The 16,657-nt window shown below is 35.6% G+C and overlaps 1 protein-coding gene across 1 annotated transcript in view; it reads left to right on the forward strand.

Annotated features, from left to right (window-relative positions):
* LOC141399023 (uncharacterized) overlaps positions 1 to 16,657 on the forward strand; it is a 167,533-nt gene that overhangs the window by 63,655 nt on the left and 87,221 nt on the right. The gene's annotated exons all lie outside the window — the stretch shown is intronic.

Below are 16,657 nucleotides of genomic sequence, written 5' to 3' on the forward strand. Positions count from 1 at the left end.
CGAAACAGATGGCAGCAGCAACAGGTCGACGCTTGTGCTTGGCGAAATTATTGTTATTGTTGTAATAGTTTTAATCACTACTTGTAAGTGTAACAACAACAATATGATCATATATGCAAACAATAAAATGTAAATGTTTTTCTACAGATCCTGATGATGTCTTTCGAAGAAAGACGAAATATCGAATAAAATAATGAATAAATAAAAACAACAAACATCCAAGACCTCGAGCTCGATTTATTTACTAAATTTAAAATGATATTGAACATATTCATCTCTGTTATTTAGTTTCAATTGAAAAGTTTGTGAAAATGTACAAAAATATTGTTCTAACCTTGCAGTTTAACAAAATTTCGGCCTATATGCCAATATGCAATTGTCATCTTGTTTCCAGAGTCATATTAAGAGACGGAATGATATACAGTCTATTCTGATTGTACTAAAAGTTCATGCAACTGCGTTGCACATAATCCAAAATTAATGTTATGTCCATATCTGCACTTAATCTTTTTGTATTTAAATAAGAACGTAAAGATTTTACATTGTACCATATAAATATTTCTCAAGAAAAGTCTTTAAAAGAATTTTGTTATTAAAATAACGGTATATGTATAAATGCCACAAGATCAACAGTTATAGGTTAGAATAAGTACCTTATACACTAAAAACATAAATTATAAAAATCCCGGTTATGTACATTTTTAAGGAAAATTTGGACATCTTTATGTTTGTACCATATAATTATTTCTAGGGCTGTACATATTTAGACTACAAAAACCCTAGTAGGGTTTTGTCCTGTCAGATCCAGTTCGGATTTTATGGCCTCATCCTAAACCGGGCTAAATCTTTACTTTTTTGCATTTATCAGGCCTTTATCTCAGAAACGAATAGGAATTTGGCCTTGCCGTCTTTAGCAATATTGTAGCCCTAAACTAGTAGAACTTATCTTTTGAAAAAACCGCATAAGAAAAACTCCATCTAGGGCATCAAAATCTATAAAATATAGAAAATTTTACATAATTTCTGAAATTCTGGCCAGTATCGGCAAAACTATTGGGAGTTGAGCCAAGTAACCTTTCGCAAAAATCTTCCAAATAAAGTTCTCAACAATTCTTTAGAACATTCTGAAACTCTAAAATGCTTACTTCATGTTCTTTCAGCGGTATTTTGCATCATGTCTTTTACAACAGGTATTTCAAACACAGTTCACACCAACAGTTTATTCTCGCATTTCGGATTTCACTACATTATTAACATTTCTATTAAATCGTCGTTGAAAAATGTACTGAAAACAACGGCATAGAGGCATTTTACAACAATGACATGTTCTGAAGAGTTCTGTATTACATTCCATGGAATATTTTTCCAAAAGAAAATATTCAGAAAAAAATTAACGGTTTTGGAAATACGGTACGAAATGTATAAAAATTGTGGAATTTTTGCATATATTTTGAAATTTGAGGCAATAAATGTAGTTTTTCGAGTTCACAATTTCTACAAATATTTTATTCTTGTCCTTATCTACAAATTTGCTTCACAGGTCAGATGAAGATTCGCAGTGGTTTCAGATATATATAGCCCCGAATTTCTTTAATAACTCAATATTTAACCATGTTTAGATGGGGCCATAAAATCCAAGCTGGATCTGACACAACAAAACCCAACTAGGGATTATTGTCGTTTGGGTCTGTACTTTCAAAAAATTCTCAGTTCAAATTGTTTGCACAAGATCACCTTAAAATGTTGCACAGTGTTATTGATGAGGTGGAGATATACATACACATAGAACCATAAGTTGGACTTTCGATGAAACTTGAATTGAAGAACAGAAACCTCTATCCGTTCACCTATGATTTGTTACCAGTTGGAATTTGTGAGAACCTTTCCATATCTTCAAAGATTCCCGTTTACGTTATGCCTTATTCCCATTGACCGACATTGTAAAAGGTAAATTTGTTGTTAATACAAATTGTAATTTCACATAAGTTTTATTGTTTTGGTTTTGGTGGGGGACTTAAAACTACGAGTATTAATTCAAGTTAAACATGAGGTTTAATTTTAAAGGTCAGTTATGTTAACTCACATTTCATAAGAGATCAGATATTATTTACAAAACGATATAGCTTGAGGGGGTGCATAGCAGCTAATACGTATGTATGCGCTTGTAAGCCTCGTAAGCTCTAACATATTGAAAGTATTTATGTATGTTGGCATTGTTATTATGGTGTACTTTATTGTTTTTTTTTTTTCTAAATACTACGTATCGATTAGAAATGTCTAACATTGAATACAAAATACCGGCATGTTTGTGTGTGTATGTCTGCTGTGAGGCCGGCAACACCAGTGATTGGGCATTGTATGTTGTTTTGAAGCACTTGAGAAAAAATTGTAACAAATTGCCAATATCAACATAAAAAGGCGGCTGCCATTCACTGTTTTTTTTAGGTTCGATGTAATTTTTACAATGGGTGACAGGGGAATGAATTAGGTTAATGTTGTGGGCCATTATTTGTATGTAGAGCAGTGTTATTGGCTTGTAATACGAAATTGTTTACAAGGTCAGTTACAGGTCGTAAATAATTTAAAATAACAACATAAAAGGGATTTTCAATTGGGGGATTAGCTTTAAAGAAAATATCAAAAATCAATGAAAAATAAATCCATTCTAATGGATGGAGTTGTGTGGATTATCTTCGAAAAAAATATCAATAACGAAGCTGATCGACGTTTTTCAACTGCCTCAAGAGTGACGGCTAAACAATAAAAAAGTTTCATTGAATTAACCCATTTTCCATAGCCTCTCTATTGTAAAGCACTGTTCAATAACGCTCCTAGAATTTAAAACAAAAGCTCCGCAAGCTATCAACATTCTTCCTTTGTAAGTCACATTGCGCATTACCTCACACATCGAATGAAATCAAAAGCCAAACAAAGCTAAGCTATCAACATTCTTTTGATTTAGAAGAGATATTGTCGTAACAAGTTGTTACCCATTAAATCTGCACTTATGTAAGAATTTTCCATATAAAAGCCAACATGCCATTGCAACAGAAAAAATAAAAAAAGCAAAAAAACTCTAAAAGTCATGACTTGTTTGTGGTTTGTGGCTGCAATTGATTTCAGTTTGTTCATCGATTAAAATTCAAGTAACTTGTCGTCAGATTTATGTTCTGAATTCTTAAAATGAAAAAAAAAACAAAAACTATTTCAATGTGAACACCTTAACTGGTTCGTTGTTGGGTTGCACTGATTGGTTTCAACCTGCAAAGTGCATTCTTTGTTGATTATGAAATAGTTCTTTTCAATTTATTACGATTGCATCTGAATGTTGATTGATTTCAAACATTATTCTAGATTGTGTTTTAAATTTTGCACCAAATCCTCGCTTTCATTAATTTAAAATTTGTTCCGCTCATAGTATTTGGAAGATAATGAGCAATATGTACAACTTAATTGTTTACAATCTCTTGATTGGGGAGTTAATTGATTGATAATCGTTTCGTTTAAGTTTTCAAAACAAAACAAAATGTAACCAAAGACGGTTATTAAGGCTTGGTCGACAGAGAACAAGTGTTAAAACAAAAGACTTAAGCTACAAACTTTTGACATTTACTTTGTATTGAATGGTTAAAATACTCTGGGAGGAGAATTTATCTTGTCTGGTGGCGTAAATAAATATTGAATGAAGTCATAATTAAGTAATCTCACAACATACCTAAAGTCAGTTTGAAAAGAAGGAAGAGTATGGATCCGCATGTTCAGAGGACTTACATTTAAGGGGTTATAACTAACCACTTGCAAAATTAAAAAAACAAACGAAATTTATTTTCTTGACTTATTTTAAAGTATAGGTAGCATCGAATATGTGGTAAAATATTCAAATCGATCAAAACAATATTGCCGGAGATATGAGAGTTGAAAAGTAAAAATTTATTGTCGCATAGAAACTAAAAACGTATTTTTCTCGAAATGATATTTTTGAAAGCGGTGCTCACAGTAGCTCGAAAACGGATGATCCGATCTTCGTATGTTTTTGTGGATTTATTATAAATCTCGTCCTTAAGCGAGAGACCTTTAAAATTATGTAATTGTAGCCGTTAGACAAGTAAAAAAGTATCAGTCGGCTTTGCCGACAGAAATATACCCTCACCCTGTGTGGATTGAAATACTTTTTTCGCCAAAAAAATTTATGTGTGACAAAAGTATGGATAGGATTAAAGCTCAAAAATTTGCGGGGATATTAATAGATAGGGCTTTTTTATCACACCAAAGGATCCAAAGGATCACACAAAAATGTTGAACATTTGTGTGGGTGGTACCTCAAGGATTGGACAGATAGGGCCCAAATTTGAACATAAACTATGTTTCGACCATATTTAGAGATCCAAAGTTTGGACCAAATCGGTTCTGTGCAAGATCAAGCATGATTTGAAGTGTTTTAGTGCTTCATAAGCTCAAAAATCTGTTTTGTTGAATTATGCCAAACTCGTAGTAAATGAGCTAGAACACGATGAGTTTTAGAGATATCAGCATGAAAATTTGACACAAGATAAAGGAGAAGTTGTAGAAAAAATAGAAACTGCTAACTCAGAAAACGTATTTTTTGAGTTATGCCATTCTTTAAGTAAATGAGCGATATGGTTCCATAGGGGTTTTTTACAACTTTCGGGCTGTTTTCTCAAGAAGTATGGACTTGCGCCTGAAAAAACTTTTAATGTCGTAATTGAGCGAATGCAAGTTGCTTCAACAAAAATCAAAGTGATTCGAGAGCAGGTCTTAAAGTGAATTTATCCAAAATTTTGTGTGGGAGATACCAGAAGAAGTGGACAAACCTGATCTATATCCGGTAGATATATTAGGATGTGTAAAGCATGGCCCAAATCGGTCACTCCCATCAAGAGTTATCGAGCGCACAATTTTTTCGAACATTTTTGAGCTTTTGTGGGGGTGGTACCTGAAGGAATGAACCGATATGGCTTATCTTCGAACATAAACTAAGTTTGCACAAAATATTACAAAGACCAAATTGTGGACAGAATCGCAGATCTGTTCGAGAGTTATCGCTCCAACCACTAGACGCGGTGTCATAGGGGGTTTTCGTACATTTCAGGCTATTTTCTCAGGAAGTATGGACTTGCCCCTGAAGGAATGGACAGATTGAGTCCATATTGGAACCTCATCTAAGTCTGGTATAAATTTCACGATGTGCAAAGTATGGATTACATCGGTCACTCCGTTTAAAAGTTATCGTGCGCACAAATTTTCCGAAAAATTTTTACCTTTGTGGAAGAGTTACCTGAAGAAGTGGACCGATATGGCTTATCTTATCTTGGCACAAAATATTACGAAGGCCACATTTTGGACCGAATCGGCGCTCCAACCACTACACACGGTGTCATAGAAGGTTTTTGTAGGGAAGTATGGACTTGCCCCTGATGAAACTTATGCCGTCGTATTGGAGGGGGGGGGGCAGTGAATACAAGTTGCTACAACAAAAATCAAAGCGATTCAAGAGCAGGTCCTAAACTGAACTTGTGTGGGAGGTACCCAAAGGAGTGGACCGATTGAATCCATATTGGAACCTAAAAAATGACCCTATTTTTTATCGATTTTGGTTGTTTGGCCGGTATTCTATCCGTCCATAGATGAAATTTTCAATTCACTAAAGATGGGGGTATACATATCTCTATAATATAATGAGCTTCTTTCCACACAAAGTAGCGGGGCCAGACCAGATCTTCCCGGCCTTACTTCAAAGGGAAGTGGATTATATTTAATTCAACCCTTGCTTAAAATTTACGTATACTCCAATAGTCTGGCAAGAGGCAAGGGTAGTCTTAATTGCTAAGACTGGCAAGGCAAGATACGCAATACCAAAAGCTTACTCAAGACAATGGAAGGAACAGTCGACACCATTATAAAGAGTAATATTCCCAACAATATGCTTCAATACAAACAACACGCATACGTAAAAGGTAGATCAGTGGAATCCGCATTGCATGAGGTAGTACACCATATAGAGAGAACCTTTGAAATGAAGATGTATACTAGGGTTATGACTTTTTGACATTTTTCCTCAAAAATGATTTCCTGTAGCAGGGATGAATGAACTTTTGCCTATTAATCACTATGCTATCGTTTATTCCATTGAAATATAAAAAAAGTTCACGCACAAATCGATTTTAAAAAAATAATTTTTTGAAAAAATATATGAAATGAAAAAAAATTTTTTTTTAAAAAAATTATTTTTTGTTGCACGAACGAATAAATATAAGCCTACTAATAACTATAATAACGTTTATTTCATTCAAATATTAAAAAAGTCGCGAAAAAAGCCACTTTGAAAAAATTTTAAATTTTTTGTTTTTTGTTAAAAAATTATATTTTTGAATAAAAGCGTTTACGACACTTTTACGATTCTCAGAATTGAAGAAAAATAGTGAGAAATAAATTTTATGTCATTTTAATTATCTCATGTGGCTCTAAAGTCTATTTTCAATTATATATGTATCTGTTTTCAGTGACTTCAAAAATAAATAAATTCAAATTTTAAAATCATTTTGTGCGTGAGGTTTTTTCACCGAATCACCTTATAATTAAGATTTTATGTAATCTTATGGCAAAACTCATCACGCTATGATACAGGGATATGAGGTTGTAAAAAAGTCATAACCCTAATGTATACACTAGCTGTATGCATCGACATCGAATGTGCTTTCAACAACGTCAACACAGATACACTGGTCCACTCCTTAGACGAGTTTCAGGTAGACCGGGCCTAGACGGCCTGGATATGCTCGCTATATGACGTAACAAAAAGAGAAAAGGTCTGCTATGCAGACGATGTTATAATACTTCTTAGGGGAAAGAATCCAAATCTGCTTTGTAGGAGGGCCGAAATGGCTCTAAAAATAGCGTACAACTGGGCTAGACCGAGAGGTCTAAGCGTCAACCCAGAGCTATGTCTTTTCACTAGGAAAACGAATCCAACTATATATACAAGGATTTGTGGTCTAAAAATCCCACCGAAATGACTGTAATGTGGTATTAAGTCTCCGTTAGGGGTACAACATTTTACACCTGAAATTTGTCCGCATGGGTTCACGTGTTCATATAGCCCCCATAGAACGATACCTCCCGATTTCCGATATTTTGAAGGTTGTGGCCTCAACATCACACTTAAATGGCTGACATTTTATATAAGGTCTTCGTTGGGAGTATATAACTTTCCACCTGAAATTTTTCAGTATAGGTCCACGTTTCCATATAGCCTCCATAGAAAGGTAGCTCCAAATTCTCGGTATTTTGAAAGTTGCAGTCTCAATATCCCACCGAAATGACTGATATTTGGTATCTGGTCTTCGTTGGGGGTACAAAACTTTCCACCTGAAATTTATCTGTACCGATAAATTTCAGGTGGAAATATATATATATATATGTATATATAGCCCCCATAGAGCGGTACCTCCCGATTTCCGATATTTTGAAGGTTGTGGCCTCAACATCGCTCCGAAATGGCTGAAATTTGGTATTAAGTCTTCCCTGGCGGTATAAAACGTTCCACCTGAAATTTCTGGATATGGGTCCACGTCTTCATATAGCCTCCATAGAACGGTACCACCGGATTTCTAGTATTTTGAATGTTGTGGCCTCAACATCCCTCCCAAATGGCTGAAATTTGGTATTAAGTCTTCCTTGGGGGTATACAACTTTCCACCTGAAATTTGTTGGTATAGGTCCACGACTTCATATAGGCCCCATAGAGCGGTACCTCCGGATTTCTGGTATTTTGAAGGTTGTAGCCTCAATATCCCTCCGAAATGGCTGAAATTTGGTATTAAGTCTTCCTTAGGGGTATAAAACTTTCCACCGGAAATTTCTGGATATGGGTCCACCACTTCATATAGCCCGCATAGAACGGTACCTCCGGATTTCTGGTATTTAGAAGGTTGTGGCCTCAATATCCCTCCGAAATGGCTGATATTTGGTATTAAGTATTTCTTGGGGGCATACAACTTTCCACCTGGAATTTGTTGGTATAGATCCACGTCTTCATATAGCCCCCATAGTACGGTACCTCCCGATTTTCGGTATTTTAAAGGTTGTGGCCTTAATATTCCGTCAAAATGGCTGAAATTTGGTATTAAGTCTTCCTTGGGTGTAAACAACTTTCCACCTAAAATTTGTCGGTTTAGATTCAGGCCTTCATATAGATCCCAATGAACGATACCTCCCGATTTTCGGTATTTTGAAGGTTGTGGCCTCAATATCCCTCCGAAATGGCTGAAATTTGGTATTTGGTATTAAGGGTATACAACTTTCCACCTGAAATTTGTTGAGATAGGTCCACGTCTTCATATAGCCCCCATAGTACGGTACCTCCCGATTTTCGGTATTTTGAAGGTTGTGGCCTCAATATCCCTCCGAAATGGCTGAAATTTGGTATTAAGTCTTCCTTGGGGGTATACAACTATCCACCAGAAATTTCTGGATATGGGTCCACGTCTTCATATAGCCCCCATAGAAGAGTACCACCGGATTTCTAGTATTTTGAATGTTGTGGCTTCAATATTCCTCCGAAATAGCTGAAATTTGGTATTAAGTCTTCCTTAGGGGTATAAAACTTTCCACCTGAAATTTGTCGGTATAGGTCCACGTCTTCATATAGCCCCCATAGAACGGTACCTCCGGAATTCTGGTATTTAGAAGGTTGTGGCCTCAATATCCCTCCGAAATGGCTGAAATTAGGTATTAAGTCTTCCTTGGGGGTATACAACTATCCACCTGAAATTTGTTGAGATAGGTCCACGTCTTCATATAGCCCCCTTAGTACGGTACCTCCCGAGTTTCGGTATTTTGAAGATTGTGTCCTTAATATTCCGGCAAAATGGCTGAAATTTTGTATTAAGTCTTCCTTGGGGGTAAACAACTTTCCACCTAAAATTTGTCGGTTTAGGTTCGGGCCTTCACATAGCTCCCATAGAACGATACCTCCCGATTTTCGGTATTTTGAAGCTTGAGGCTGTGGTTATACATTTCTCTATTTTATTGAATTGCTTGAAAAGAATTTTAAACAGAAAATTGTGCATACAAGCATTTTTGTTACTATTATTCAAATATTTGTTGCATAAGAAAATATGCATATGTAAAAATTTATGCATTTTGCATAATTTTGCATATGTCATATGTTTCGATTGCAATTTAATCAAAAAGCCAAAAATATGCCTAGTCCCAAAATTTGTCATGAATCGGACCAAAAATAGGGGTTGCATAAAATTCCGCTGTCTACTTACTGATGGCGGATGCAATACAAGGGGCTGACACATAATTTCTAAGGTCATCGAATTTTTATTTGGCGGTCTTATTTATATGAGTAAAATGAATTCTTTATATCAATTCACTTTGTCAAACAATTTATAAGTCATTAACACTAAACTTAAGAAAAACCAACTGCATAAATAAACTGAGTTAATAGAACAAAACTAAATAAAGAAATGAAATAAAAATACCAAATGACATCAACGACCACTACGCATGCGCATTGTGCATACCTTTTGTGCAAAAAAAAAAAAAAAAAAAAAAAAAAAAAACAAAAACCGCGTCAGCAAGCCCTCATTGTTCGTAGCGGGTAACTCATTAGTTGTGTTTACCCTAAAAGAAGTGATGTACAGTGATGCCAGATGTAAAGATTATGTTTGTATTACCATTTGTCTTTAAGGCCAGAATTTTTAATGAATGACCAAAGTTACGATGGCTACGTCCGCCATACGGAGATCTTTTCGCCGTCTATGGCAAGACCAATTAGCCTTCAAAGTGAAGAGGCATTAATATTCAATGAGAAGGCCTTCAAGTCTTCTATAAGAGCGTCCAGTGGTCTGTTGATCTTCCATAGAAACAATTTTTCTTCCATAACATGGTTGCTCAAAACGCAGTTTTTTCACACGAAAGAGAAAAAAACCATTTAAGAGAAATTAGGAAAGAACGATTTTTGGAATTTTCTTTAGACGTTTTATTCATTTTTGCACTTCAGTATTCTCAAAAACGAATTCCTCTGATAAAACAATTAACAAATTAAACAAAAAATCTACAAAAGTATGCACTTAATTCTGTTTCGACAACAACCGAAAGAGGACATATTGGCCGTATAAGAGAAAATGTCTTGGTCTTCTACGAGAAGATCCTTTAATTTTCTATGAAAAGACCTAGTGGTTATCCATTGGAAGGTTTATTGTTCGTTTTTTATTTTCTGTGAGAAGATGTATTTAACTTCTTTGTTGGTCTTCTTCGAGGAGACATATTCTTTTCTTCATCGAATAGACCCCTCTGTCTTCTATTGGAAGATTTATTGGTCTTCTTTCAGAAGACCCTTTAGACTTCTATGACCGCTTGCCCTGCTCTTTTGTTAGACTTATTTAAGAAGTCATGTTTGGCCTATTCTTCTTTGAGAAGACCCATTGGTCCTCTATAAGTAACCTATTCAAATAAATTAAGCGACACCATCCAGCGCAACAAAACACCCGGCAACGCTTCTATAATCCAAACAAATTTTATTGCTGGGAAGAAACTATAAAACTATGATTGTCATAATGTCTTCTTTTTGGTGTCACATTTCACAGTTACCTAATATGTGCAACGATGGATGAATGCATTTGAGACACAATTTTTTTCTTTTTGTTGTTGTCATGTTGTCTGAAAGTTTTAATGTTTGTTTCTTTTTTTTGATTTGTTTTGTTTCGTTGGCATCGAAGCAACCCACAAATTCACATTGAAATTATTTAATTACAACACTGACAGTAATCAGCACCTTTATAAGCTGACGAAGTAAATCATTTAAGCGAGGGGAAGCTAATCCATGCAAACGACAAAAGGGAGAGAGAGATGGAGAAATAACATTTTACGACAACCGTTGTGCTAAGTATTAGTCGCAAAGCAAAACTAATTAACTTGGATTAAAAGTGTAACGTCGCACCGGTATTTTACAAGCGGATTTAATTCTATGTTAAATTAGATGATGTTCGCATCATAAATGTTTATTTAAGAAAATTGTTAATAAAATGTCTTTAAAAAATTTCAAACTTCTTTAGAGGATTGCATTGAGCATATCTCATCTAAGGCGAATGACCATATCTTAGGATGTACTGGCTTCCCTTAAAGAATTATAATGATGTAGTCATGATCTGATCAAAAATCCTTCCACCTATTGAAGTTTCAACACTATCCGATATGTGGTGTTAAATTGTATTTATGCGTAACCGTCTTGAACTTTTGTTGAAGAAGTATAAGGAGGAATGGATCTACATAGTGCATCTGGGAAATGAATCTAAATATTTAGTTGGTCTTAGTAGTCCTTAAGAGCTTTGTGTTCATTATGTCAAAATTAATTTGCTTGCCCACCCTTAACTATAGCAATTACTTGAAGAAAGGATGAATGTAAGGGAATCAATATATCGTTGCAATCATGGCCACATGGACTGAGCATAAGGGAAAATGATGAACTTCTTTGAGGAGAAACCTGAAGGAGTTATCCTACATAGTCCATCTTCGAAGGACGTTGGAAGAAATATTACATTTTCTAAAGTTGCACCAATATCAATCACTACCTTCGATTGTTGTTTTTTAGCAACATAAATATGTTCCTTTGAATCTGGTCCCTTGGTTCTTGCTTCAGGACGCTTTTTCCCGCTACATTGTCGTTATCTTATTTTATACTTGCTGCTTTATAAAGACGTTACGAGGTAGAAGATAGAAGAGGCAAATATGTCACTGACATTCTTCATTGAGATAGACCAAGAGATGTTGAATAGCCTATTGTACCCACCCAACCAGGTCAGAAGTCTCATAAATCCCATGAATATATCTCACCTACTGACCGCCATATTCTGAACACAAGTTTAACTTGGCTCTCTCTATAGATCACGAAAATCTCTACTAACGTGCCTGGATGGGAGTAGCCTGTGCACTAGATTGTGGCAACAATGTTTACGGCGATAGTACTGATGCACCGGCAAAATCTTCATTTCGTCATGAACTTGATCGATTGGTGTCATGATAAAGCACCCTTTTACAGTCATCAGGTCGCAATACTTACCACACAGATCCCACATAGCTTACAGTACAGCCTATTGCTTTGTAAGATGTCAACAAGATATCTTTATCCACACCAAAAGTGCTGCGGTACAGCGACTTGATGCATCGTCTGATCTTTTCTCAAATAACTGTGGCTTGCGCGGAAAACTTAAACATGTTATTAAACTTTTTACCCAATATCTTGCATTAGTAAGTTGTCGGAATTAGGTCGGAATCACCATCAGCAAACATTTGCGGCGGGAGTTCTTTTCCAGACATTCGGATGGTGAACGGTGTGGTAGTAGATCGAAGACAGGATCCGAAGGCAAGATCGTACTATCATCTGTATACATTACACCGGGCCACCAGTCCCGGTTCCGTTTGGGGACCAACTGGTAGTAGTCTTATGCTTACGAGGTCGCACCAGAGACTTAATTCTGGGACCACGGGTACCAGTTGCCCCTAGGTCTAATGGCCTAGTCTGGTAGTTGGTGTCGGCCCCCTTGTGGGAGTATCGTGGTGGCTGTGGTTGCACCCAAATCGCGGGCAGATTCTTCGGCTTGAATGTGGAGATGCATTAACAACCGGCTGTCTGAGTCATAGGCACCAAACCAAGGTGGTGAACAGGGCCAAACACTTAAACACAATTGGTACCTCACTATGGTGCAAGGGGCGTTGGTTGGTCGCCTGTAATCAACCTGGTGCTGAGAACACCGTGGGGTTGAGCCGTCAAGGCACCACATGTATACATTACAATCTCTATGCCGCCTGGTGGGTGTGGAATTTCAGAAAGGGACCGGTTAATCAGTGCCGCAGATTTTACCCCTTGGAGAAACTCTCAATTTTTCTCTACTGGTCCTCGACTTTTTATTTCTGAATTCCAAAACTAGCCAATGCTTCAACTAGAGTGAAGTATTCTATATGTTCTCAAACAGCATGGCATTGTTGAAGGCATTCTATAGGTCAAAGGCCATCATGTTGCACTACTGTACACTTTCAAAACAAAAAGTTTCTCATTATGGGGGAATAGAGCCTCTAGAATCTTCGTTGTTTGCGACAGGAGGGGAATCGGCCTATACGATTCGCCTTTGCTGGCATCCTTGTCTGATTTCAATAGCGGGACCACAACAAAAGTATGTTGCCTCCAAGAGTATGTAAGAATAAGGGTACGACGAAGTTCATCACGCAAGGCACCACATGTATACTTTACAATCTCTATGCCGCCTGGTGGGTGTGGAATTTCAGAAAGGGACCGGTTAATCAGTGCCGCAGATTTTACCCCTTGGAGAAACTCTCAATTTTTCTCTACTGGTCCTCGACTTTTTATTTCTGAATTCCAAAATTAGCCAATGCTTTAACCACGGTCAGAGTGAAGTATTCTATATGTTCTCGAACAGCATGGCATGATTGAAGGCCTTCAATAGGTCAAGAGCCACCATGATTGTTTGATCGCACGGCCAGTTCTAGGTCAATCATGTTGCACTACTGTACACTTTCAAAACAAAAAGTTTCTCATTATGGGGGAATACTGTCTCTAGAATGTCCGTTATTGGCGACAGGAGGGGAATCGGCCTATACGATTCAACTTTGCTGGCATCCTTGTCTGATTTCAATAGCGGGACCACAACAAAAGTATGTTGCCTCCAAGAGTATGTAAGAATAAGGGTACAACGAAGTTCATCACGCTAATTTGCTAGTCGCCTCTTCACGTCCTGTAAATGTAATAATGTCCCGGAAAACTCTCTCAGCTACCCGAGGATCTGAAGAAATGGCCAGGTCTTTGAAGCAATGATTGGCAAATTCGCAAACATCGATCAGGAATTATGAAGTCGGGTGGTCTGTTAACGGACACGAAGAAACGAAGATTGTCTGCGCCAAGCAATATCACGAGCTGCCAGGACACGTCCGTTATAAGACGGGATACCACAATGGTGGTGTCTGGCGAGCTGTATTAATCTCCTCTTATCCTAATAGGAACGCCTTCGTTCATCATGCAAAATATGAAGCTTGCAATTTTCTTTGCAAACGCTGTACTCAGGAAATGTCGCCAACATCACTGAGGGGTATTTTTCCACCGTCAAAATTTTTTGATGTTGCCTAGCCAGGGAATCGAACCCACGACCTTCAGCGTGCAAAGCGGGTGTTAATACCATTGCACTACGGTGGCACCCGATGATGTAACAACGGGTACAGCTACTCATCGGCAGCAGCTCTACCTCGGCAATCCCACACTTTATGCCTCCCCCACATTCCATGTGTGCGTCACTAGAGTCATGTTGAAGCTAGATAGATATTTACTGGACAGACAGATGTACATATAAGGAATCAAGTCCTCCTCATTGCAATTGAATTGCAGAAACGATGAAGACGCTGCGTTTTTTGTCGTCCGACGACTCGCTGGAGCAGCAAGCAATACCATGACTCCTGTCGCAATTGTCCTGAACGCGGCTAAGACCTGAGCAACCTCGGAACTGTATCCATTCCCCACATTCATTACATCTCTTCAATATTGACATGGCAAACGGAACAGATCCATGACCCAGTGTTGTTCTCTATCCCGGTACGGACCAAAAGAGCTCGGAGCAGGCATTCCGTTATATATTGCCACTCCCATGGTAAAAAAATTCACGAACCCAAAGACACAATTGTTGAAGTGACGACCTGGACGAGTTAATCCGGTGCATAGATAAAATCGGCCGCCGTGGGATTATCATTAGAAATGTCAGTTCGTACCGGCAGGGGTTTTAGAGCTTATGGGCAATATAGTTGAAATAGGGAACCCTAACTTTTGTGAAGGAGGTTCTCGAAGGAGTTGCCCGAAATAAAAAGTATTTTATGTCCGAAAGAAATATTTCGATTTTTTATGCGTGATTTTTTTATTTCAGATTTTTTCTAAATAATACACAAACGTAGATTTTTTAAATATTTTTTCTGAGTTTTTAATTAATCCATAATCGTGAAATTTTAACAGAGAATTAAAAAAATAAATATTGTTCTTTCGAGATTTTTTAGATAATGACAGATTACGGCCTGTATTTTTAAACAAACGTCAGAGATTTTAAAAACTTAATAATTATTCACATGCCTGGAATTAAAAAATAGACATTTTTTAAATAATTTTTTGAGAGATTTTTTTTTTAAATTTGTTAGGTTTTTGTTATAAATTTTTAGGATTTTTTATTATTTTTTTAAAGATTTTGATTTTTTGCTTATTTAATTCGACCTTTATTTTGATTATTTTAAATTTAGTAAATAAATCGAGCTCGAGGTCTTGGATGTTTGTTGTTTTTATTTATTCATTATTTTATTCGATATTTCGTCTTTCTTCGAAAGACATCATCAGGATCTGTAGAAAAACATTTACATTTTATTGTTTGCATATATGATCATATTGTTGTTGTTACACTTACAAATAGTGATTAAAACTATTACAACAATAACAATAATTTCGCCAAGCACAAACGTCGACCTGTTGCTGCTGCCATCTGTTTCGTCACTGCATTAATTTTTTTCTTATTGTATTCTATTTATTTTTCTAATTAGATGTCTGTAGCTGTGCGCTAAATTCTCCGTATCTGTTTTGTAGTTCATTCTTTGTGATGTTGGAGTATTCATACTGTGTAGAGTTTCCAACATAAGCCTCTTTTGGTAATTGTTTTTAAAGATTTTTAAATAATCCAAAAGATTTTCTAAATTTGTTTTTAGATATTTTTTAAATAATCCATAAGCGGGATTTTTTACCAGAAATTTTAAAAAATATTTAAATAATTTTTTCAGAGATTTCTGAAAATAATTTTTTCAGAGATTTAGAAAACGGCGGATTATGGCCTGAACCTTTAAAAACAATTCAGAGACTTTTAAAACATTATAATAATCCACATACGTGGAATTTAAAAAGAATTAGAAAATTTTGAAATAATTTTTTCAGAGATTTAATTTTTATATTTGGATTTTGTTAATGTTTTTTTAGGGATTTTTTAAATAATTATTATTCAAAGATTTTTTAAATAATCCAAAACCATGGATTAACATGGAATGCGTAGATTTTTTAAATATATTTTTTAGAGATTTTTTTTATTTTTACCAGATAATTTAAAATTTTTTAAAATATTTTTTCAGAGTTTTTTAGACAATGGCGGATTATGGCCCAGATTTAAAAAAAAATTAGATATTTTTAAAACTTAATAATAATCCACATGCGTGGAATTTAAAAAAAAAAACAGAATTTTTTTAAATAATTTTTTCAGAGATTTTTAAAAGTTTTTGTTTGAATTTTTTAAATAAGTTTTTATAGATTTTTTTTATTATTTTTTCAAAGATTTTTTAAATAATCCAAAAGCATGCGGGCATTTTTTTACCAGAAAATTTAAAAATTTTAATTAATAATTATTTTCTTAGATTTTTTTTGATAATGGCGGATTATGGCCTGCATTTTTAAACAAATGTCTGAGATTTTTAAAACGTAATAATAATTCAAATGCCTGGAATTAAAAGAAAATCAGATTTTTTTTAATATTTTTTAGAGTTTTTTTTAATTTTATTTTTTAGGATTTTTTTATATTTTTTTCAAAGATTCTTTAAATAATCCAAA

This window comes from Musca autumnalis, unplaced genomic scaffold (assembly GCF_047663935.1).
Source record: "Musca autumnalis isolate F117 unplaced genomic scaffold, ASM4766393v1 scaffold_3, whole genome shotgun sequence".
Taxonomy (NCBI): Eukaryota; Metazoa; Arthropoda; class Insecta; order Diptera; family Muscidae; genus Musca; species Musca autumnalis.